The sequence below is a fragment of the Octodon degus genome, unplaced genomic scaffold, assembly GCF_000260255.1.
Source record: "Octodon degus isolate 3935 unplaced genomic scaffold, OctDeg1.0 scaffold00009, whole genome shotgun sequence".
Taxonomy (NCBI): Eukaryota; Metazoa; Chordata; class Mammalia; order Rodentia; family Octodontidae; genus Octodon; species Octodon degus.
The window spans coordinates 13,778,280-13,800,391 of record NW_004524585.1 but is presented as its reverse complement, the minus strand read 5'-3'; the positions used below and the strand labels follow the sequence as shown (position 1 = coordinate 13,800,391).

Sequence of the window (22,112 nt, the reverse complement as noted above, 5' to 3'; positions counted from 1 at the left end):
TCGTCCTTCTTGCCTTCTGGGGCTGCCTTAGTCCTATGCTGGTCCTTGGTTGCTTAGGCAAGGCCGGGGCAGGGCAGTGGGAGCCTCAGTTCAGCTCTTTCTATTGCTTGGATACCAGGCAATTGCTAGCCTTCATGATGCTGCTTCAGTCATTAACCCCAGTGCCTGGATTTGGCAACTCTTCAAGTACAGAAGAGCATTTCCTGCTGTCATGGGGATTTGCACATACATGACCAGATGTGTCCTGTATGCTTCCAAGCCCTTGGGAGGGCGAATGTCTGTGAGCTGGTCAGTGCATGTTCTTGAATAGATCTTCCCAAGCACATGCCCCTTCCACAAAGTCGGCCTTCGTGGCTGCAGTCAGAAGTGACCTCTCTATGTAACTCTTATGGTATTAAACACTTTCACTAAATCTGGAACAGACTGGGCAAAGAAATTGGGGCTGGGTTGTAAAAAACTGTGCATTTTTTTTGGCGGAACCGGGGATTGAACTCAGATCCTTGCATTTGCCAGTCAAGCGCTTATCCTACTGAGCCATCTCCCTGGCCCCATAAGGATTTTTTTTTGCTCCGAATGCCCTCAGGGCTTGTTTGGCTGGCTGGACTGTTGTGGGGATCGAACTACAGCAACCTGAGGCTGACAGCTTTGTGGAAGCAGCCACTTAAAGAACTGAGCTAGGGCCAGGCCCCCAAAAGCCGTGCATTTTAAGCTAAAGACTTTAGCTTAAAGTCTTTAGACAGCAGCAGAGCAGTATAGATTTGTGAGCCAGGATGTGACTCAGTGGCCACAGAGAGCTGGGAGATCAGAGCGGAGGCTCTGTCATCTGCAGGGCAACAGCTGGGGAGGCCAGGGCCCAGGCAGGGTGCAGGTTTGTGTTTAATCTGTGGTCTACAAGCAGCAAGGTGAGGAGGAGGATGGCTTGGAAATGGGGGTTGGTGACCACACACTCAGCCAATTCAGGGCCTCAGGCGGGATTGGAAATCCAAGTCTTAGGGTAAAATGAGATGTGAATAGAGTTGGAGAGTGAAGATTAGGGCGGGGGACCAGATAGGACATTAGATCCAGGACCCCTTAGAAGGACTCTTGACACGAGAGAGGTTTACAGTAGGCTACCCCCACATGCAGAGACTCTTGCCCTGGATCACCCCATAGGCACCTCTTATAGGTGACCCGACAGAGTTGTCTGCTGGCTGTCAAAGTACAGGAGGTGAGCCAGCGGGGTCTGGCAGAACAGAGGCTGTGTGGCAGTGTTGAAATGTTCAGGAATGGTCTGCCCCTGCCTCATGGGCTCCTGCCCGCAGGGTCCTTCAATGCTGGGCCTCTGCACTTACAGTCCAGGCAGTCAAGGGAAGTGGGAAGATAATTCCTGCCCATGTGCTTTCTCCTGATGTCGTTTTTTATCTCAGTTCATCCAAACTCGTGCCATCCTCCTGGCATTGATAACTTTCTTTCTTTCTTTTTTTTGTATTTAGTACAGGGTCTAAGGGTCTCACTAAACAGCTCAGACTCGTAGTGATCCTCCTGTTTTCAGCCCCCAAGTGCTGGGATTATAGGCGTGCACCACCATGCCCAGTCTCTGGATTGCTAACTTTGGAGTTGGGAATTGTGTGAGGTTCCCTGAATGTCCTCTTGTCTGCATTTGCTCTGCCAAAGAACAGAGAAAGGTCAGCTGCCTGCTGCAGCTTAATCCTTGCCCCACCTCACAGAGGGGCCTCCTCTAGAGCCTCTTCTGCTGGGGAATAGAGTGAGGGGCTTGCACTGTGGAGACCCAGGCTAGGTGTCTACACAGCAAATAGAATTCTCTGCAATGCTGGATGGAGGCGAGCTGAACACCTCTCTGTCCATCCACAGCGCAGCTTGGAATGGAGGTGGGGGTTCCTTGTGGGGGGTCATCTATTGGCTATCCCTTCAAAGGCTAAAGGGGAAAGGGCTACCCAGTGGTAAAATGCCTCTGTCTACTTCCTGGTGACCTCATCAAGGCCAAGTCTGTGGGAGGAGTGGCCAGGGGATGGGGAGATGCTGGTCAGCTGGACAGAATAAATAAGTTTTTGTGACTTTGTACAGCACAGTGACTAATTAATAAGGATGCACTCTGTATTTCGAAGTTGCTAGGAAGATTTAAATGTTCTCACCACAAGGAAATGATAAGAATGTGAGGTGATTGGCCTGCTAGTTAGCCTGATTTGCGCCTTTCACAACATGATCATGTATGGAGACACACTTTGTTACCATGTGAACACTATTATGATGATTATTAAAAAGTGAAGTTCAGAATGGTAGGTCCAGAGCTCACGTGGATGGAGAGCATATGGGAAACTGAAAAGCATTCGACAGATGATTAGGAGCGTTGTCAGGAGAGGCAGTGTCCTCAGTGACCTGCTCCCCTCTGAGATGGGTTAGCTGGCTGGCTGGCTTCCTGGAAGTATGTTCCCCCCAGGAGAACTTTCATGGACATGTAGGCCTGCGCGTGACTGGGCCGCATTTCAGGGGAGAAATGGCCAATGGCTAGATCTCTTCCACCCTCAAAACTTCAGGTCTAATAGTTTAAATAGGCTAATTATGTTCATCAATGATCAGGAGCAACACAATTGGACATTGCTTGTTCCGCTTTGTTTTTTTGACACCGGGGATTAAACTTTTGTGCTGAGCTAAATCCCTAGCCCACTCACTCATTCATTCATTCATTCATTCATCCATCCATTCATTCATTCACTCATTCATTCATTCATTCATTCATTCATTCATTCATTCATTCATATTTTGAGTCAGCCTCTCACCTCGTTACTAAGTCTCCCAGGCTTGGGTTACATTCATGATCCTTCTGCCTCAGCACCTGGCCCATTTTGTTTTGTTTTTTCAGTGCTAGCGTTCAGATGAGGGCCTTGGTCATTCTAGGCAAGTACTCTATGACTGATCTACCCCAGCCCAACATTTCTTATTTTTAAGGGAGTTTATTGCCAGGGAAATCCTGGGCTGAGGTCCCTTACACATGCCCAGTCCATAAGTGGATCCTAACACTACCTCAGGAAGGAGTCATCCCCAGAGTAGCTGGGAAGCAGGCCTAGGAGGCTTCTCCAGAGTGAACCTGCCTGAAGATTTACTGCATCCCTCCTGTACTGGGCCCTGGGCTGCTAGGGGTGTGAGAGCAGGGCTCAGAGTGAGGAGAGAGCTGAGCTCTGTCCTGGTGTTGGACAGAACATCCAGCAGGATGTGTGACCTCAGATAATGCATTATCTCTTCTGGGCCCTGCTGTTTATATCAGCTGAGGAATGGGAATGACCCAGGGGAGCTTCCTCTCTGGTTTATGCGCAGCTACAGTGCAAGTAGTTAGTGTACATTAAATGCTAGAGAATGTCAGAGCTGATCATTGGTAAGAGTTATTGTTAGAAGTGGAGAACTCCTGGAGTCCTGGGTTTGAGCACCAATTCAGCTTCCTCCCTGGGGCAGCAGAGTAGGAGCCTTTGGGGCTACAGTAGTCGATGCAGGGTCCCACCTGCTCCGGCCAAGCTCTGAGGTGCAAGGAAGCCCAGTCAATGCACCAATCCAAATCCCAGGGCTGGCCTGTACCCACTGTCTGCAGCCTTTCCTTTCTCCTCTTTCTCACTTGGTTCACTCTGTTTTAGTTTCCTTCTTCATGGAGCTGGGGACCTCTGGCCCACTTGGGCAAGGTGCCCACGCTGTGGAGCCTGGGCGTTGTCTGGTTTGCTTTGCCTTTCACTTTATCCTTGTTCAGTGGGGGCCTTTTGGTCTGACAGAAACCTGCCACCTCCTTCTGAGGTGGGGCAGGAACTCTGGTTTATGATAATGATACCCCGCATTTATAGAGCGTCTTTGCTGCTCGTTCCTTCTGTGCAAGCTCCCTGGAGGTGCGGGCTGAGTGATGGGGTCATTGTGACCTTGCAGCTGAGGCTCCCCAGCTCTCAGTGGCTATGTGATCTCAGCAAGTGGCAGGGCCAGGATTTGAGTTTCAGAGTCAGGACTTCCACTAGGATTCATTTCTAGGTTCCTTGACTTTCTGGCTCACTTCCTCAGTACCTGATTGATGAGGACAGTGTCTGCTTGGCCTGGTTCTGGGGATGGTTCACTGGGAGGGGACCCAACCCTGTGGCCCCCAAAGATCCGTGAGGGTGGGAGGAGGGAAGCGGCTGTGGCCCAGAGGCAGCTGTGCCCTGGTCGTCTTGTGACTGCCAGTGTGGGCATGAATATGGAACAAGCACCTTGGTTGAATACTAAGTTAACCCTCTGTGCCCTGCAGCAATGTGCCCAAAAGGGCGGGCTCTGGCAGTGCTCCATTGACTGCCACTTGGTGTGGGGTGGAGCCTCACCTGATGCCCCACCCCAGGAAGCAGGTTGATTAGTCCACTTGCCTGCTTCCCAGACAGAGCGGGGAAGGACAGAACAGGCTGCCAGGAGGAGGGAAAGGCACCTCTTGGAGCACGAGGTGTGTGCGTCCTGGCTCCTGCACACCTTCCTGGGCTGGTAAGGGCATGTTCTTTGGAGCATGCTGGGCTGGGAAGGCGGCACAGGGCTGTGTGCACAGGGTGGGCTGTCAGCTTGACCTGGTCACTGACTCAGTTTATATGTTCCGTGCACCTCGTTAGACCTCCCCCTCTCTCGCTCTCCCCAGACTCCTTACTGTTGCGTTCTCTGTTTTTCCTTTCTCTTTCATTTATTTAGCAAATCTGAGCTCTGCAATGTGCCAAGTTTGGTACTCTTTCTTATTGCCTTCCTTCCAAAGAACACCTCCTGTCTCTTAGATTCCCCTGTCCACTTTCTCTTGGTCTTCTTTGTTCCAGAGTCATCTTCCCTCCTCTCCCCTAAGCTCTGTGATTGGAAGCACCAGGAAGTGTGAAGGGGCGAGCAGCCTGGGAGGTGCCAGTTGTTTGCCCAGGGTGGGGTTGGCTATGGCCTGGCTGTCTGGGCTGAGCTGGGGCGTGGGCTTGGGTGCCTGCTTTGTGTGGCCTTGACCCTCTCACACCTTCTGGCTTCTCCTCTTTTTCCATTTCCCACTTTCTGCCCTGACAGAGGCAGAGAGGCGGTAAAACATCAGATCCAGCTTCTGCAGGAGCTGCAGTGCTGAGAGGCAAGACCTTTTTGCAGATCCCAGGTACAAAGCACTGAGATCCGCCTGGGCCTGGGGATGCTCCAAGAGCATTCTCCCAGGAAAGAGTGTTATATTTTACCTCAGGACAGTGTGGCTGCACTACAGCCCTGCAGTGGGACCTCAGGAGTATGGCTTTCACTTCTGCAGTACCAGCCTGACCTCTGTCAAAGACCCAGGGGGATGGAGTTGTAGATTGCAGTGTGTGACTTGTGACAGTGGTTAACTGGAAAGGGTGAAGTGGTCTGGGGCCTCCCTATGTGCTGTCCAAAGTGGATACTACAGGGCCAGAGCAGATGGCCTGGCCAGCTCAAAACAATTTATTGTACCATGGCCACAATAAAGATCATGAGTCTGATTTGTATTTTTAAAAGTTTTTTATCATAGGAAAATTTAAGCATATACAAGAGTAAAGAGAGTAACGCAGTAACACTCATATGCTCGAGCTTGAATCATTTGGAAGCAGTTACATACCCAATCTGATATTTTTTGTTTATTTTTGTTTTTGTTTTTTTGGCAGAACCAGGGATTGAACTCAGGCCCTTGCGCTTGCCAGGCAAGCACTTATTCTACTGAGCTATCTCCCTGGCCCCCCCAATCTTATTTTAAATATATTCCTAGTTCTTTCTATCTCTGATTTGTTTCATTGAGGCAGGGTTTCCCTATATTGTTGGGGCTGACCTTGAACTCACTATGTAGCCCAGGCTGGCCTTGAACTCAGAAATCCTCCTACCTCAGCCTCCCAAGTGCTGGGACTGCAAGGTGTAGTAGAAGCCACCACACCTGGCTTCTGGCTTCTGATTATTTTGAACAAAATCCTAGACAGTTTCTCATTTCATCTCTGAAGACTCTTAAGAAAAAAACTCAATCTATTTCTGAACAAAATAAGCAATTCTTTAATATAATGAAATTCAATTAGTGTTTTTATTTCCTGGTTATCATCTTTTACAAAATTTCTCCCCATTTTCTTTCTAATTCAAATCTAAACAAGGTCCATACATTGTAATTGGTCGCTGCAGCCTTAAAGTCACTCCTAGTCTGCAGGTGTATTTTTGTCTCCCTGCTACATTTTCCCAAAGAACTGGGTCCTTTGTCCCGGAGTGTCTGTCACATACTGTGTTTGGCCAATGGCACCGCCTCATGGCAATTTAACTTGTTCCTTTGTCCCTGTATTTCCTGTGATTGTAGTTTGATTTAGGGCATTGGTCCACTTCAGGACCTTCAGCCTATCTACTCGTGGGTCTGAAGCAAGAGCTGCCCCTGGTGTGCACATCTCTCAGGAAGCACAAGAGGGTGGCTTGTCTCTTTTCAGGATATTAGCAGTCTCGATGATCACTGCCTAGACCCATTAATTCATTACAGCTAATGACCTATTACTCTCTCTAATTAGATGTTGCCTCTCTGATTTCCCAGTAAGTGATCTTTTGCTCTGGAAAGAGGTCCTTTAAGAGGTGTCACTCTGGAGGCCGAGATGCATGGTACAGCTGTGACCCACGCCCACCTGTTCTGGCCTCTCTCTGGGTTGGTGAGGCAGGAGTCTCGGACGTGCACGGTTGAGACTCCTAGGAGGAGTCCTTTTTATCACTCTTCCATCACACTTCAAGTCTTTGTGCTCATGGAGGGAACCAAAGCCTGAGATAGTCAAGTGACTTTTCTTGTTAGCTCTGAAATATTGGCCCTATTTAATCAGATTAATTCTCAGACACAAAACTTTCCTGACTCCTATATCCACCTCCTGGCTCCTGCTATCAGAGACATAGTAATAACTCTCTATTTGCATAATTGCTTATAGTTTTATGGTTTACCTCCCCCCCACCCCCCACCCCTGCTCCGGCACACACACACACACCACACAGGCCCAGCAGAGCTTTGAAGTCAGCTTGCTTGGGTGTGGATTGTGGCTTCACCATGTTCTACTTGATGGACCTTAGCAAGTTTGCTGAATTCTCTGTGCCTTAATTTCTCTACCTACCTTACCTTATAGGGTTATTATGAATTATTATGATTTTTTTTATGGTACTGAGGATTAAACCCAGAGTCTTTGCACTGAGACCCATCCCCATACTTAGAGACAGGTTTTTTTTTTTGGAGACAGGTTCTTGATAAGTTGCCTAGATGGGTCTCAAACTTTCTATTCTCCTTCCTTAGCCTCTAAATACAGGCATTACAGGCATGTGCTACTACATCTGGCTAGGGTTATTATGAATATATATATATATATACATATATATATACGTATATATATATATATATTTGTTTTGTTTGTACAGGGTCTTACTATTTTTGGGGGTTTTTTTTTGGCAGAACTAGGGATTGAACTCAGGCCCTTGTGCTTGCCAGGCAAGTGCTTATTCTACTAAGCTATCTCCCCGACCCCCCCAATCTTATTTGAAAGATATTCCTAGTTCTTTCTATCTCTGATTTGTTTCATTGAGGCAGGGTCTCCCTATATAGTTGGGGCTGACCTTGAACTCAGACTTGTAGTGGTCTTTCTGTTTTTAGCCTCCCCAGCACTGGGATTATAGGTGTACACCACTATGCCCGGACTCAGTTGCCGGCTCAGTGCACCTGGGGGCGGGGTTGGCGTAGCATGTGGTACTGGGAATCGAACCCTGGTCCCTGCACTTGCCTAAGCAGGGGCTTAGTCTTCTGAGCTATCTCACTGGCCTATTAGGGTTATTATGAATATTAAATGATATAATGGAAATAAAGAGCTCAGCAAACTGTCTGGGATATGGGAAGTACTCGACATACATGAGCTATTGTTATTTTGGATTACTTATTCACAGAAACCTAGAATCTAGCTTTGAGAATCTGCAGATATACATAGAGTATGTAACTGATTTTTTTTTTTCTTGTACCAGGGATAGAACTCAGGGACCTTATGCTTGCTAGGCAGGCACTTAAGCCACTGAGCTATCTCCCCAGCCCAGAGTATATCATTGAAATTTATACATGGCAGATGTGAGACTGCCTATTATTCCAGTACCCATCAATAAAGTGCAAAGCAGCATGTTCTAGTAGTTTCTTTTCACCCAGGCCGAGGTCAGGACTCCAGCCCTAATTTCAGGCTGATGAAGTTGTATCTAGAGAAGGCAGGGAGGTTGCCCTCAGAAGCGCAGCGAGTCAGAGGCCAGGCCTTGCGTGGGAGCGGGTGCCTGCCACTTGGCTGTCTGGAAGCTGCTCTGTGCTTTCCTAGGAAGGGGAGCAACTGGGGAGGGACCTAGGCTTTGGCTTAGGCCTGCTCTTGTATTTTTCCCTTTTGGAGGCCTAGATGGTTTCTTGCCCTTGAGCAGGGCCTCCTGGGTCTAGAGAACCAGGTGGATATGGCTCCTCCCCAGGAACTTGTGGTCCCCTGGGGCCTGGCTCAGCTGCTTGCCCATCTGCCCATGCAGATCAGAGATGAAATCTGCAGCGAGACAATTAGACACAGCAGCCGCCCGCTTACCAGGTGCCAATCACTTGGCGCTCCCAGTGCACTCGACCTAAGTGGGCCAGAGACTGCAGGCCGGGAAGGCTCCTGAGAAGGGCCCAGAGGCACCCAGGCTCATTTTTCCTGTACCAGCGCCTTCTCACTATCTGCTTCTTGTGCCTCTCCATGTGTTGACGGAGACAGACACAAGACATCCTGGTCCTTGAGAAGGAGACAGAGGAATGCAGGGATGGATGGATAGGAGCTCTAGGCCAGGAGGAGAGGAGGCAGGAGGATGGGCGAGAAGGACTCTTGGGTGCCACTCTTGAGCATCCCAGGAGGAAGAATGCACACTCTGGACAAAGTACAGTGCTGTATTTCTGTCTCCCTTGGCTCTTGCCTGGTACATCCTTGAACTACTTCTTTTCCTGGGAGCTCAGCCTTGTGACTCCAGCATGTGAGCGGAGGGTGGCAGGGTTTCCAACCCAGGCAGAGGAGGGTGGAGGGAGCAACTGGGGAGAGGCAGGAACCCAAGAAGCTGCTTTGTCCATATTTCATGCCACAGAGGCTGCTGTGTGTGAAGCCTCCTTCTGCCTAAGCACAGAGCTCACCATTTGGATCCTGTGAGAAGGCAGGAGCTGGAATAGGGGGATGAGGGGGAGTGAACCCTGGGGGAAGTCAGGGTGAGCTGCCCTCTGAAGTCCAGAGCCTAGCTCAGCTGCTGGCACACAGAAGGCCCCTGTGAAGTGTGTACTGAGTGAGTGGATGAAGCAGTCAATGAACCAATCAAGGGAAAAGGGGTTTGATTACATTTCTGACCCTTTTAATTTTCTAGCTTGCTTCTTAGGCCTCTGGCAACAAAAACTGTTAGAAATGTAAGCTGAAGGAAAGCTTGATTACTGCACTACTGTGAGTCAACCAGGCTTCTGACTGCTTTTCTGTCCCTTTTGTCTCCGCATCTCTGCAGCACTCACTGGGTGGGGACAATGCGGGGAGTCCTGCAGGAGGAGGACAGTGTGAGTGGGAAGCGTCATGGGATGCAGTATCCTATGCCCATGCACCCTCCCTGGGATCCGGTTCTGGGCCCAGGTGCCGCTTCTTTCCCAGTGTTTTGCACATTGTAGACCCTGGTAGAACATTCAGTGCTGACAGAGGCAGGATGGAGAAGCTTTATCCCTCCTTAATTTTTAGGCCTTCCTTCTACTCTTGGGCCTCACAGTGGGCTGGGCCTCCTCTGAGGGACAGAGGGGCTGGGTATCTGCTCATGCCTGCTCATCCGTGCAAGCTCCAGGGTACAGTGGGAGCTGGGCTGTGTTTCAGCTGGCAGATGGGGCATGGAAATGGAGCTGCCTTCGGTTGGCCACAGAGAAGATTGGCCACTGCAGGACTGGACACGTCGAGTGTGTGGAATCTGCCTCATAAAGCAGCTTAGGAGAAAATTAAGTGGACTCAAGCCAGGGGAGCACAGCATTCAGTGCTGGGCTCTGGGGCATGGGGTGGGGCCAGGCCCACTGTGGGCACAGGATCTGAATGTTCATGGCGGCCCCACTGTGATAGCCTCAACAGCCTGGCTGTAGGCATTACTGCCTCTCCTCATGCCTGTCCTTCAACCCCTGTTCTCCTGGGCCACTGAGATCCTTGGAGAACTAAGTGACCATGGGGACAGCCAGGGCAGAGACTAGCTTCCTTCTGGATCTGATCACAGTGTATTCCAACAGCAACAAAAAAGAAATTTTGTAGAGCTCGGGAGCACCTGCAGAAGTTTCCTTTCTTCCAGATAGGAATGAGTGCAGCCAGCCAGCCTGCCAAGCAGGGACTTGAACATAGTGCCCCACAAGCAGCAGATCCCTGGGACAGGTGGCCGGACACTCAGCTTCCCACCCTTAGGATTCAAGCCCTCAGTAGTGAGCATGAAGACTTCATGTGGCACCCATGTGTTCTATGAAACTAGTGACTGACTTATGTGTGTGTCCTTTAATAGGGTGACCAATTTGTTCCAGTCTTCCCAGGACTTAATTTTAGCACAGAAAGTCCTGCATTCTAGGAAGCCTCTAAAGTCTCAGGAAAAAGGAGAAGTTGGCCACTCTTTCCCTAGGGATGCTACCTCTAATCCTAGCCTACATTTCTATGTTGCCTGCAGTGAGGAGAGTGTTTCTGGCCCCCTACTCCCCCATGCTATGGACTAAATCCAGAACCCACTGCCTGCTAAGGATGCACTGTACCACGGAGCTATGCCTGGTTCCATGGAGAAATCTCTTCCCATCATTCATCCTCTGTAGGCTGATCTCAGAGGTCTGCATTCACAGATAACTGGGCAGGGATGTCACCGACACAAGCGGTGTGAGGCAAGCTTTCTTGTCTCTCCGGAGCTCCATCATGAGCCAAATGGTTTCATCTCTGTACCTGTGGTTAGGGTAACTGAGGCAAGGCATGCAGTAGCTCCTGCCTGGCCATCACCAAGAGCTCTGAGCAAGTCTTACATCTCTGAAGCTATTCTCTTCTAAGTAACTCTAAGTATCATCTGGTCTCCAGCCTTCTTTAACCTAACGTGGTCCCTATGCCAAAGGACGAAGGCTTGGACAGGTCACACTATTCCCTCAGAATAAATGGAGAAACTGAAGTCAGCTTTCGGCCTTGGATTGAGTAAAAACACAAGGATCTGAATCCACTTCAAGTTCAGCACTATTAGACACCCAACCCTCAGTGTTTGTGATGTCTGGGATGGTTCCTCCCCTCGGAATCATTTCTTCTGAATCTTATCCCTTCCAGTTAAGATTTTGTCAGAGAAACTCAACCTCAGAGATTGTGCTTGAGTTTTCTGGGTTTAGGCTCTTTTCTTTGTCTTATTGATGATGAGATGATGCAGCTTTCTTGCCTCTCCAGTACGGCCAGAAAATAGCCAGAGCTGGTTTTCCCATTGCCAAGCTCCTCCTTTCCCATTCTGGCCTATAATGGGGCTATTCACAGAGCCCCTTTCTCCATTATATTTATAAATCTTTTCAGCATGTCTCTGTCCCTAGGCATAAACACTGTCCTACCCTCTTCAATCATACCCTACATATCAGCCTTTGGGATACTAAAAATCTCCTCCCATTGTCTGCCCTCCAAAAACCCATGGCACTTACTCTTCCCAGGCCTGCCTGGCATTCATAGACACAGTGGAGAATTGGCTTGGTTGGGGATGGGCCCATGGGTAGTACAGGACTCAGAGGTGGACCTTGAAGAGGACTCCTGGAGTCTGTGTATGTAGGCGAAACATTTCCCCACAGGCTGGATTTTCATTCTACTCATCCCAGCTGGGGGTGACTCATGCGGAACCTGGGGGCCTGGCAGGCATGTGAGCTCAGGCCTCAGCACTCAGCAGAATGCCCAGTCAGGTGCTCATAATAAGAACCCAGTCAGGATCTGGGTGGCAGCGGGCTGTGAACCGTGCTTGGTGCTGTGGTCGGAGCCCAGCTCAGAGCCAGTCTGCTTAGCACTTGTCCCATGTTGCACCACCGTCTGTGAGTAGGATGTCTAGGATCATTGTATCTCAGCTTCCTCATCTGAAGCAGATGAAAACATTCACCATCTCATAAGGTTATCATGAAGAGCAAACATGTTACCATTACAATGATGCCCGATCTCAGCCATTGATGGACTCAGGAAAAGCTGCTATTAGGTAGCTGACGCCCTCTGTCAAAGTTAACTCTCTAGTAAGCTCTTTATTCATTTGACAAATACATGCTGAGCGTACTGTGTGCTAGCAATCTGAGCATAATCAACTTGAAGCCTGTGAGTTACACAGGGCTTTATTGTGTAACACCTTCTACGTGCACATCGGCTTGCTTTCTTCCCCAGTGTCCATTTGACAGACTGGGTGAGAGTTGGTTCACCTCATGGTCTCATCTAACTCTCTGTGATCCTGGTCTGCATGGTTTGGGGCATGGGGTACTGGCCTCAGGGGTACCCTGAGGGTACCCTGACTGGTAACAAGCTGGGAGCTCTCGTCTAGGTCACTTTACTTTCCTGGCCCTCAGTGTTCCCATCTTTCAAATGGAACAACCTCTGTCCCCCCTACTTTGTAGGGGTGCTGTGCAGATAAGAGGGAACAGCAATGCAAATGCAGCTTGAAAAAGTGAAATTTCTACATGAATAATGGGTACTAGGGTGGAGCAAAGAGGAGAGTGGTTGGGAAAACACTCAATCTAAAGGCCTGAAAATCATTAATATTTAGCGCCTTGAGGATGCTAAATGCATCCCATGCAGTGCTTGGTACACAGTAGATAATCAATTCCTGGCACATAGTTGCAGGCATTTCGTAAATGTTGGTCAGATGAATGAATGTGTCATGAATGGTTCTAACCAATGGAATATGGGGAGGGTATTAAGTTCCTAGGACAGGAAAGGCAGAGGTGAGATCAGATTTGGCATGGTTTGTTAGGGAAGGCTTCTGAAAAGACATGATTTAGATTTAGAGTGAGGGGGAACTTGCATTGGTGACTTGTTCCATGGAACAGAAGGGCATGTGCAAAATTCCCAGGGCCAATTGAATTAGTTCGGGGTCAGGAAGAGAGAGGAACAAAAGGAGTGAGGATGGGAGTTCCCATGGGCAGCAGGCACAGTTGGGTTTGGGGAGAGAACAAGACTTTCTGGGGACGTAAAGCCATGTGCTTGAGCAGCATGGCCGTGGTTGGCAGGAGACCTCTGGACACTGTTACCTGCTGCCATGAAAGAGAGGAGCCCAGTGGCTGACAGCCCTGCATCCTAGGGACTGCACTGCCATGGCCAACCTCCATTTATACTAATGGCACTGTGAAGGGACAGCACTCTAAGGTGTTATCCCACTGCCTCCTGAGGCAGGGTCAGGGGCTGGGGACTGCTGCAAGACAAGGATTTCCAGGAGGATGCCTGGGCAACTGGGGCTAGGGTCACACCACAAGGAGCCTCTAGTTGGTGGGGTGTTATTTTCTCCTTTTAGACCAGCAGTCCAGGCACACTGAGGTGCTCCTGGTTGGGGTGTCTCATGGCAGCCGATGGTCAGACACTTGAACCCTCTGCAAGCTCTGCTGCCTGCTCTAGGGTTTGGAGTAAGTTTCTTAACTTCTCTGGGCACCGCTTTTTTCATCCGTGAAGTCTGTCATGAGGCCTTTTGCTGAGGAGTTAATTTGAGGATTAACTACAGTGCCTGCATGGCACGTGGGAAAGTGCCCAGCAGGTGGAGGTGGTTTATGTTTTTAATTTCTTCTTTTCAGTATTCTTTAGTCTTCTGCTGAGGCAGAGAACAGAGTCCCAGCGCACTCGTGGTGCCTGCTGTTCTTTTTTTTTTTTTTTTTTTGCGGAACCGGGGATTGAACTCAGATCCTTGCACTTGCAAGTCAAGCGCTTATCCCGCTGAGCCATCTCCCCGGCCCCTGCCTGCTGTTCTTGATGGCAGCAAGCTGGCCCACCTGGTTCTGCACTGTCCTAAGCTCTGGGGACATTGTAAGGCTGCTCTCTTCTGTAGTCTGGCAGGCGCAGGCAGACAGCTAGCAAACATCTGCTGAGGAGGGATGGGTTCGAGATGGCCCTTGTCCTGTGAGACCTCCAGTCTAGAGGAGACAGTTGTAATGATCCACGTATTGGGAAGAGGACCAGTGTGTCCTGCAGACTTGGGGATGGAGCTGTGGGCGGAGGTGGGTGACTGCGGTGGCTTGGGATGGCAGTGCACAGTGCTGAGGCGCAGAGGCAGCCTGGCTGCTGGAAGGGGAGCAGCAGGGACCAGCGCACAGGGAGCACTTCAGGGGACTGGGGAGGCGGCCGGAAGGGGCCGCCTTGTGAGAACCTTGACAGCCTACCCAGAAACTGGATTTAGTCCTTTAAAGCTTAGAGGCAGGAACAAGCACAGTTTGCTTCCTCTCCTCACCCCGTTCTTTTGGCTGTGTGCACTTACCCGAGACTCAGAGAGGTTTGTGGTCTGCCCAGGGGCACAGAGCACCTCAGCTATGGGGTCAGGGTGAGAATTCAGTGCCCTTGGCATCTGTGTTTGGTGCTTCATGCTGTGGACTGCCCTGTTGATATTGCTGGACATCACGTCCTGCTGTCCTTGCTGGCCATCAGGCCTCAGGGCGACCTGATGCCACATTCCTTGCCACCCTGGCAGCCTTGTCCATGTAAATAGCCCTGTGTGACTGAACCTAGACCCCCTCCACCCCCCAGTTCTTTGGCAAGACGAGAAGGCACAAGATCCCCTGGAATAAGATCCTCCTTCATTTCCAGGTGCCAGGATGCCTGGCATGCACCAGATTTGGCTTTAAAACTTGTTTTTCGAGACAGATAAAACAGGATTTGCAGAGGGTGGTGGTGTTATCCTGGTTTTGGAAAAAGCCAGGAAGCCTCCACCCCTTTTACATCATGTTTCCCCCTCACACACACACATCTAGGCCCCACAGCATGCCCCCGACAGGTAGTGGATCCCCACTGATATATGAGGATCTGTGTAGTGAGCCACATGGGGAGAGGGAGTGATCTGACGCTTTCCAGAAAAGGCTGTGGAGAGAGGGGCTCACGGAGCTGCTGAGAGCATCTCCCATCTCCTCATCTCGTCTCGGGGAATTCCACTGGGAAGCCAAGGTGCTAAGCCATGGTTCCCGGTTGCTTTCCTGAGTCACCTGGGCACTGAGCCTGCTGGAGCCCCTTCCTATAGATGCCATCTCTCCCTCCTGCCTCCTCAAGAGGCTGAGCCAAGCTTGCTTTTACAGCGGGTCCCTGTGGAGGTACACAGCTCCTTCCTCGGATTTCCATAGGCACCAGCTCCTCCTCCAGTAAGCAACCCCAAAGCTCACCTCTGCCTTTAGGGTTGAAGGCCAAGTGGAAGGGCTTGCCAGGCACTGCTCTCCTAAGTCCATTCCCATCATCCAAGGGTGGAGCCCCCATTTTACGGTGGGAGCACCAAGGCGGGAGAGGCTCTGGAGCACTGTGGGACCCAGCAGGAAGGAGCTGGCGCTTTGCTCACATCCTAGGGTGGCAAGGGGAGAAGTGCGACGCAGAGGCGAACACGTGACCCTTGGGAGCAGGCAGGGACTCCATTACCCGTGCTTATTATGACAGGGGCACAGGTTAGGTGTCAGCATTCATCTCAGTCAGAGTTAGACTGGCAGAGGGCCCTGTGCCAGGCCTGGGGCCACTGGTTTGAGATGACCGTTATTCTTGAGTGCCTGTCATACCCCCTCCCTGCCTCCCTGCCTTTCTGTCCTTTCCTCCTTTCCCCCTTTGTCCCCTCTTCGGTCATCCCTCCTTCCCTGCCTTTCTTCCCCAGACATTGAGAAACCCTCCTATGTCAGATGCCAGGAATGCAAAGATGAGTGTGACAGGGCCACTTCCCCGGGGGCACTCAGGGTGCTCTGAGGGAGACAGAAATCCAAGCAGCAGCAATACAGGATGACAAGGGTGACTCAGCAGAACCGGGCCAAGGGTGACAAAGTACAGAGAGGAGGGCCAGATCTGTTGGGTGGGAATGGGGGACTCGAAGGGAGTCCAGAGTGTCTGCCAGCTCCAAAAGGAGCCTGATCTTAATGAGACCCCAACCAGCTTACATCACACAGTCTGTGACAATAAGCAAGATCTTTAGCTTTTCTTGATCTCACTTTACTCATTTGTTGAAAGAAAATATCTGCTGCTTGTCAGAAAATGAAAAGATAGAAACAACAGCCCAGGGGAGGAGGTGACAGCCGTTTAAGAGGAAGTGAACAAGGGCACAGGGACTTTCAGGAAACAGTCCGAAAAGTGAACAGACAGAACACTTGCTCTTGCTCGTGTGCCTGCTGCCATGAGATTCTCATAGCAAGCTAAGGGAAAGGCTGCCGCCCACTGGAGAGCCCACTGCCATCTCTGTGGGTAGATGGTGGGGTTTGATGGAACGCAAGGTCAGTTCTGTGGATGAACTGGGTGCCTTAATCCTGGGAGAGTTTTGTGTCCGTGTCAACGTGGGAGAGAAGCGAGGGCAGATCAAGAGGGGCCAGGCACCCTCAGCAGCCGGGGGTAGGGACCACCTGACTTTCTATCAGCTCTCTCCTCTTTGAGCACTCACTCACAGAATGGCCCCTGGCAGGGCCTGGGCTCCTCAGTGCTATCAAAATGGAAAGATTTTGTCCTCTTAACATCTCTGGGCCATGAAGAAGAGAAGCTGACCTGACCAGACAGAACCCAAGTCTTCCAAATAAAGGGTGTGGACATGTTTATGCTCCCAAATTAATCGAGCACTTAATGCATTATGTGGTTATGAGCTCCGTTAACCAAGTTCATTATCTCTGGCTATTGAGTAGATCTCTTTGGACTTCATGATAGAACCCCGGAGGTGTGACTTCCTGAATTTGAGCCATTAGAAATTATACTGCTTGCTTTGGAGGCAGGGCTATATTGGGAGAAGCCACTGTTCTCACAGAGAAGGCCACCTCCTTGTAGTCCGTCTTCCCCTTCTGAAAAGGCAGCACAAAGAAACAGACAGTGGTTGCAAGTTGTGAGGCCAAGTTCAAATCCTGGCCCTGCCCTCTCTTAACTGTATGATGATTTAGCCTCTCTCTGGTGCCATTCCTTACTTGTGAGACAGGGATAATAACACCTACCCCTGGGGGTGTGGATTAAATGACTGGATGTGAGGAGATCTTGGCCCTGTGCTCTCAGACGCTCTGCCCACTGCTCAGTCTCTGTTCTTTTCTTGTCTTTGCTACGCCCCAAGAACCATGTGGACAAATGCCAGGGAGTCCCTCTGAACACGGGCAATTTGACTCCATGCCTGTTACACTTCCGGGCTCTCCCATGCCACAGCTTTCAGTTTTTCTCTCCACCGTACAGAAGAAGAAAATAGTACCTCAGCTCATGAACTTGATGTGTTCCATGATTTTGGAAAGATGGCCACCGCTGTGTTTGTGCAGGAAAGACGGCTGTGGTTATGTTTGTCACCTGATGTGTTTTGCAAACGAAGAGAAAAGTTTGCCAAATGCTTTCGTTTGTGGACCAAATTGCTGGCAAACAAAAGCATTTGTGAACCGAGGTACAGCGCACTGTATTTCCCTTGTATTTCACATGAGTGAAATACACACACATGAGTGTGTGTTCCCACACACTCCTGCACACACTCTAAATGTGTCTCAGCATGTGAAACAATATTTCCCATGAAGTGCTTTCCCAAAGGTTCTGTGTGTGTTAACTACTTTTGTCCTCACCACCACCTAGGAGATGGATACTGCTGTTGTCCCCATACCAAAGATGAAGGAACAAAAGCAAATGTAAGTGGCTGAGTCAAGATTCTAAGAGATGTGTGTGTGTGTGTGTGTGTGTGTGTGTGTTAAAAGCATTATAAAGTAGTATTTACTGTTGCTTGGTACAGCACACATATTTCCTACTCTGTTTCATTAGTTTTTTTTTTTTAAATACCAGTGATCAATTACTAAACTGATTTCCCAACCCACAGATGAGTCAAAACTCAGATTGAAGGACATTGCCCTATAAAGTCCATTCAGAAAGTGAGGGGGAGTTAGGGGCCCCCGAGGAGATAGAAATGGCAGGCTGTGGGAGAGGGCGGGTGCGGTGAGAGGAGCTTTGGGAAGTTGTGCCAGGCCTGCAGAGTAGGTGCAGTAGCCAGGCATTTGCTTCTGACTGGGTGATTTCTGCCCAGATGCCCCGAACAGTCCTGGATGTGGGGCCAGTGCTGGCTATCATCTGGCCCAGTCCAGTCTGGAGCCCCTGCCTGGAGCTGAGGACCCAGCAGGAAGCTCTGGCTCCCTTTGCAAACTGAACTGGTGCATTCATTATCAGCAGTAACCTAGGCTTTGCCTTTAGATGTAACTTTTTAAATCTGTAGGGAAATCTAGGGAGGAGAGGCATAGAGATGCTTGAGGATTTTGCCAAGGCTGAGGAGACTGCAGCACAAATCTCCTGGCTCCTGGCTCTGCTGGTCCAGGCAGATGAGGGGACCCTAGGTCAAGCAGGTAGAGGTCAGGAAGAGGAAACCCTAGTTCAAGCAGGTAGAGGTTGGGAAGAGGAGACAAAAGGTTACTTTTCCTGTCTGAGGTAGGGGGTAGGTGTTGTCGTTTGTCACCTTGGTTCTTCATCCCACACAGGTGAAACAGCAGCAATTTCCATCTTGGTGTGTTCTAAGGCACAAGGGAGGGAGTAAGGAGTAAGCCATGGCTGCCCTCTCCCTCACAGTGCCATTCTTAACCCTGGTGAGTCTGAGGCTCATGCTGGCTTCCCCTTCCCTGGAGAGGAGAGTGGGTTTAAGTTTCTATATTTGATGTCTATATTGATTTCTCCCATGGGAAATGGGTTTGTATTACAATCAGCCAAACAAAGACTAAAGACTAGAAATGAAAGGCAATTATAACCTCATGGAAGGGGTTTCAAGCTCTGGAATGAGTTAGCTAAGTTACTGTCCCTTCTGGATCATCAAGGAAGGACAAGATCAACTTAAAAGGCTCCACCAGCTCAGGGTCACACTCAAGGGTATCCTAGCCCTGAGCATCCTGTGCTGGCCTCCAGGGTGAAGGGCTGCCAGGGACGTGGACACCACGAGACAGACCTGTGGAAGTGTTTCTCCCTTGCCCCTATTCTGAGTAGCCTGCAGCTGTCCTCCTGAGGCCAGCTTGGGTTTCTTGTGGGTGTGGGGAGCACTCTGACACCCACTCTCTGCATCCTGTATCAGGAAAGCCAGGCTCTTACCCAGCCAGGGCCTCTCCTCCTCTCCTCAGTCCTGGTGTATCTTTTCATAGTTTAAAAAGTTACGAAAATATTTTTCAGAGCTGCAGTTTCTCCTGAAGGATCTCAGCTTCCTCCCACCCTGTGGGAGTGAGCCCTCAAAGATCATTTTATCTTCTGATCCATGAGAGAACATTCACTAAGCAGGAGCCACTTTTGCACTGTATTATTTGTGGGGTGAGACTTCACCATCCTGGCCCCTCAGATGCCCTTCCTGCTTCATTTAATTATGAGGAAGAAAGGTGACCATGAACACAGAGAGCAGTTCCAACAGCGCACACAGTGAATGTGCAGTGTTAGCTTCTATTATTATCGGTGTTACTTTCCAACATGACAGTCACCTCCCACCTCTTAGGTGTGGTCTGTTTCTAAAATCCGGCCCCTTCTTCTCAGATGCTAGTGTTGCTACACTGTCACATAGCAGGGTATCTCCCCAGCTCTCTGGTCTTGTCCTCAGCTGGATGGGAGGATGGTTTCCTTGGTGCCAGTGTCTGGGCTGTGGGTCCCTCTCTGTGGGTGTTCCAGTCATGTCCACAGATGGCTGATTTGTGCCCAGAATTTCACCAGGGAGGGCCTTTCTGGAAGAAGGAGGGTTGAGCTCAGCCTTGAAGCAGCACCCACCTTGGGAGATTTAGACCCAACAGGCATCCAGGAAATCTGTTTTCTGGAGAAGTTCTCAGGTTATAAGATGACCCATGTGGCCACATGGCCGAGACCTGCCATTTTAACTGAGGAAAAGTTTGCTCTAGTGGCTGGGTGAGTGGGCCACTATGGGGGAGGAAGAGTGCAGACCAGTGCAGCCAGAGGCTGGATGCCCAGGCCTTTGGGGAAAGATATGGAGGCGCTCAGTTGGGCTGGATTGGAAAGTTTACATATGGAGCAGTGGGATGTGGCAGATGAGTAGGGACAGGGGCCCTGGGTGCCATGCCAAGTAGTCAGGTACTTAGGCAGCAGCAAAGGGAAGGGAATGACTTCTGAAAAAATAGGCACTAAGCCTCACTCTCCAGGAAGGAAATTAGCTTTATCTTAAGAGCCTAAACTCCCTCTTATCACCCATTTCCAGTGCTTCTTGGTGTCCAACCCAAATCTTTTCTGTTGTTGTTCAAGTCTAGTTTGTCTCATAGGAATTGGAAGACAGCTGGACAGGGCCCAGGGATTGGAAAGAAAAGTCATTCTCCTATTTCTGCCAGAAAGAACCCACATATCACAATGGAAGAAGAGTGTGCCCGGGTTCTGTGCCAACCTGGCAGAGCTCAGGGGCGCGTGAGGGCAAGGTGGCCTGCTGGGATACCTCTAGGGTGTGGCTTTGGGTAACCAGAACCCTTGTGGAATTAGAAGCTTGGCCTGATCCCTGAAGTGCTGCTTCCCCTCCCCAGTCACAGCGTGGGCACACATGCCTTCCTCTGCAAGTTTCTGGGCATCAGTACAGGCATCTTCACCTGTGCTGCGCTAGTGAAAGTGATGAGGTAGATAAAGGTCTCTTAGGTGGGGCAATAAGGACCTCAGAAAAAAAGACAAAACAAAAATCTGGGGAAAAAATCTGGGACAATTATTGCCCCAGGGTTGGTCAGCGTCCACCTAATGCCTGAGTAGGGCAGACCAGGAGCTCCAGCAAAGCAGGATTTTTTTCTGGGTAACAGTGTCCCCAGACTAGAGGACCATTCCTCTCCCCTGTCATTTGCAGGAGTATTGGATGATATTCCAGAGACCCAGTCTGTAAAAAGGGAAGCATTACTTGAACAGGAAATTTCTACCCTCCCCAGGCTTCCAGGGCAAGTGGAACATTCCACTTAAAGGGTGAAACAGGAAGGCCATGAGCTGCAGTACAGATAAGAGGCCTCAGTGTGACACTCACACTGCCCACTTCCACCTTGGCCATCTTCTCCTCAACTGCCTGAGGGCACTTCCTTCCTTGCCCTGCCCCCAAAATGCCAAGATGGCAAGATAGGGCTTGGGATGCTTAAGGTGGCCAAGTAAGAGGACATCCTCTCTAAAGACTTCCTCCCATCTGAAGTCCACTTGCCCACCCCTCAAAGTCGCAGGTTGTATTGGGACACGACCTGAAATGTGTTGCACAGAGGCTGAAAAGTGTGTGCTAGAAGATAAATAGGAGGGCAGAATCAGACACTCTTCTGTGTTCTAGGCAAACACAATGGGGACCTTTCCAGGAAGCTCGACAACGGAGGCGCCTGTAAGAGGATCCCTGGGGTGGATGCTCAGTGGGGTGGCTTGAACAGGTTTCTACATTCGCTGCTGATTGCTTAATTAGACACCTACATGGTGCTCTCTGCTAATGACCGCAGCTCCCAGGAAGGTGACAGATAAAAGGGTGGGAAGCTCCTCAGTGCCAGGTGAAGCTCGCCAGGACAACAACCTGAAATAAGGGCACTGAGGAAGAGCATCATGGGATGTCTTTGGGCCAGACTGATAGGGTGAGTAATTGGTCCACAGGGACTGAGAAGAGAAGCACTAGACTCAGGGCCTATTTCTGGCCTCCTTATTAACTTCCTGTGTGAGCTGTAGTTTGCCCTCTTGAGCTGTGGGGAGGTCATCCACGATGTCCAGGGAGTCCCAGAGCCGGGCCAGGTGGCTTAGGACTTGTGTGTGTTCCTGGAGATAGAAGGCATCTGGGTATTTCTAGCACTCAACAAGTTGGGCTGGAAGGAGTGCCTGGCCCGGTGCACATGCAAGATCCAGACCAAAGACACAGTCAAAAGCTGTTGCAGGGGCTGGTGAGATGGCTCAGTGGTCTGAAGCACCCACTTAGAACAAGCTAAGCTAAGCAAAGCAAAGCACAGGGACCACGGTTCAATCCCCCAGCACCACATGCCAGCCAGCCCCGCCCCCTGGTGGGCTGAGCTGGCCACACACACACTAAATAAATAA

The 22,112-nt window shown here is 50.2% G+C and overlaps 1 protein-coding gene across 12 annotated transcripts in view; it reads left to right on the top strand.

Annotated features, from left to right (window-relative positions):
- The window catches only part of Plekha6 (pleckstrin homology domain containing A6), a 136,013-nt gene that overhangs the window by 37,139 nt on the left and 76,762 nt on the right, over positions 1-22,112 (top strand). Inside the window, exon 1 of one of the 12 annotated variants that reach the window (XM_023708275.1) lies at positions 4,387-4,441. The exons of 10 other annotated variants lie outside the window; for them this stretch is intronic. The gene's annotated coding sequence lies outside the window, so the exon portion shown is untranslated. Of the gene's footprint in view, positions 1-4,386; positions 4,480-22,112 lie in introns of those variants that run through there. One more of the 12 variants, XM_023708260.1, reaches the window with a different exon arrangement.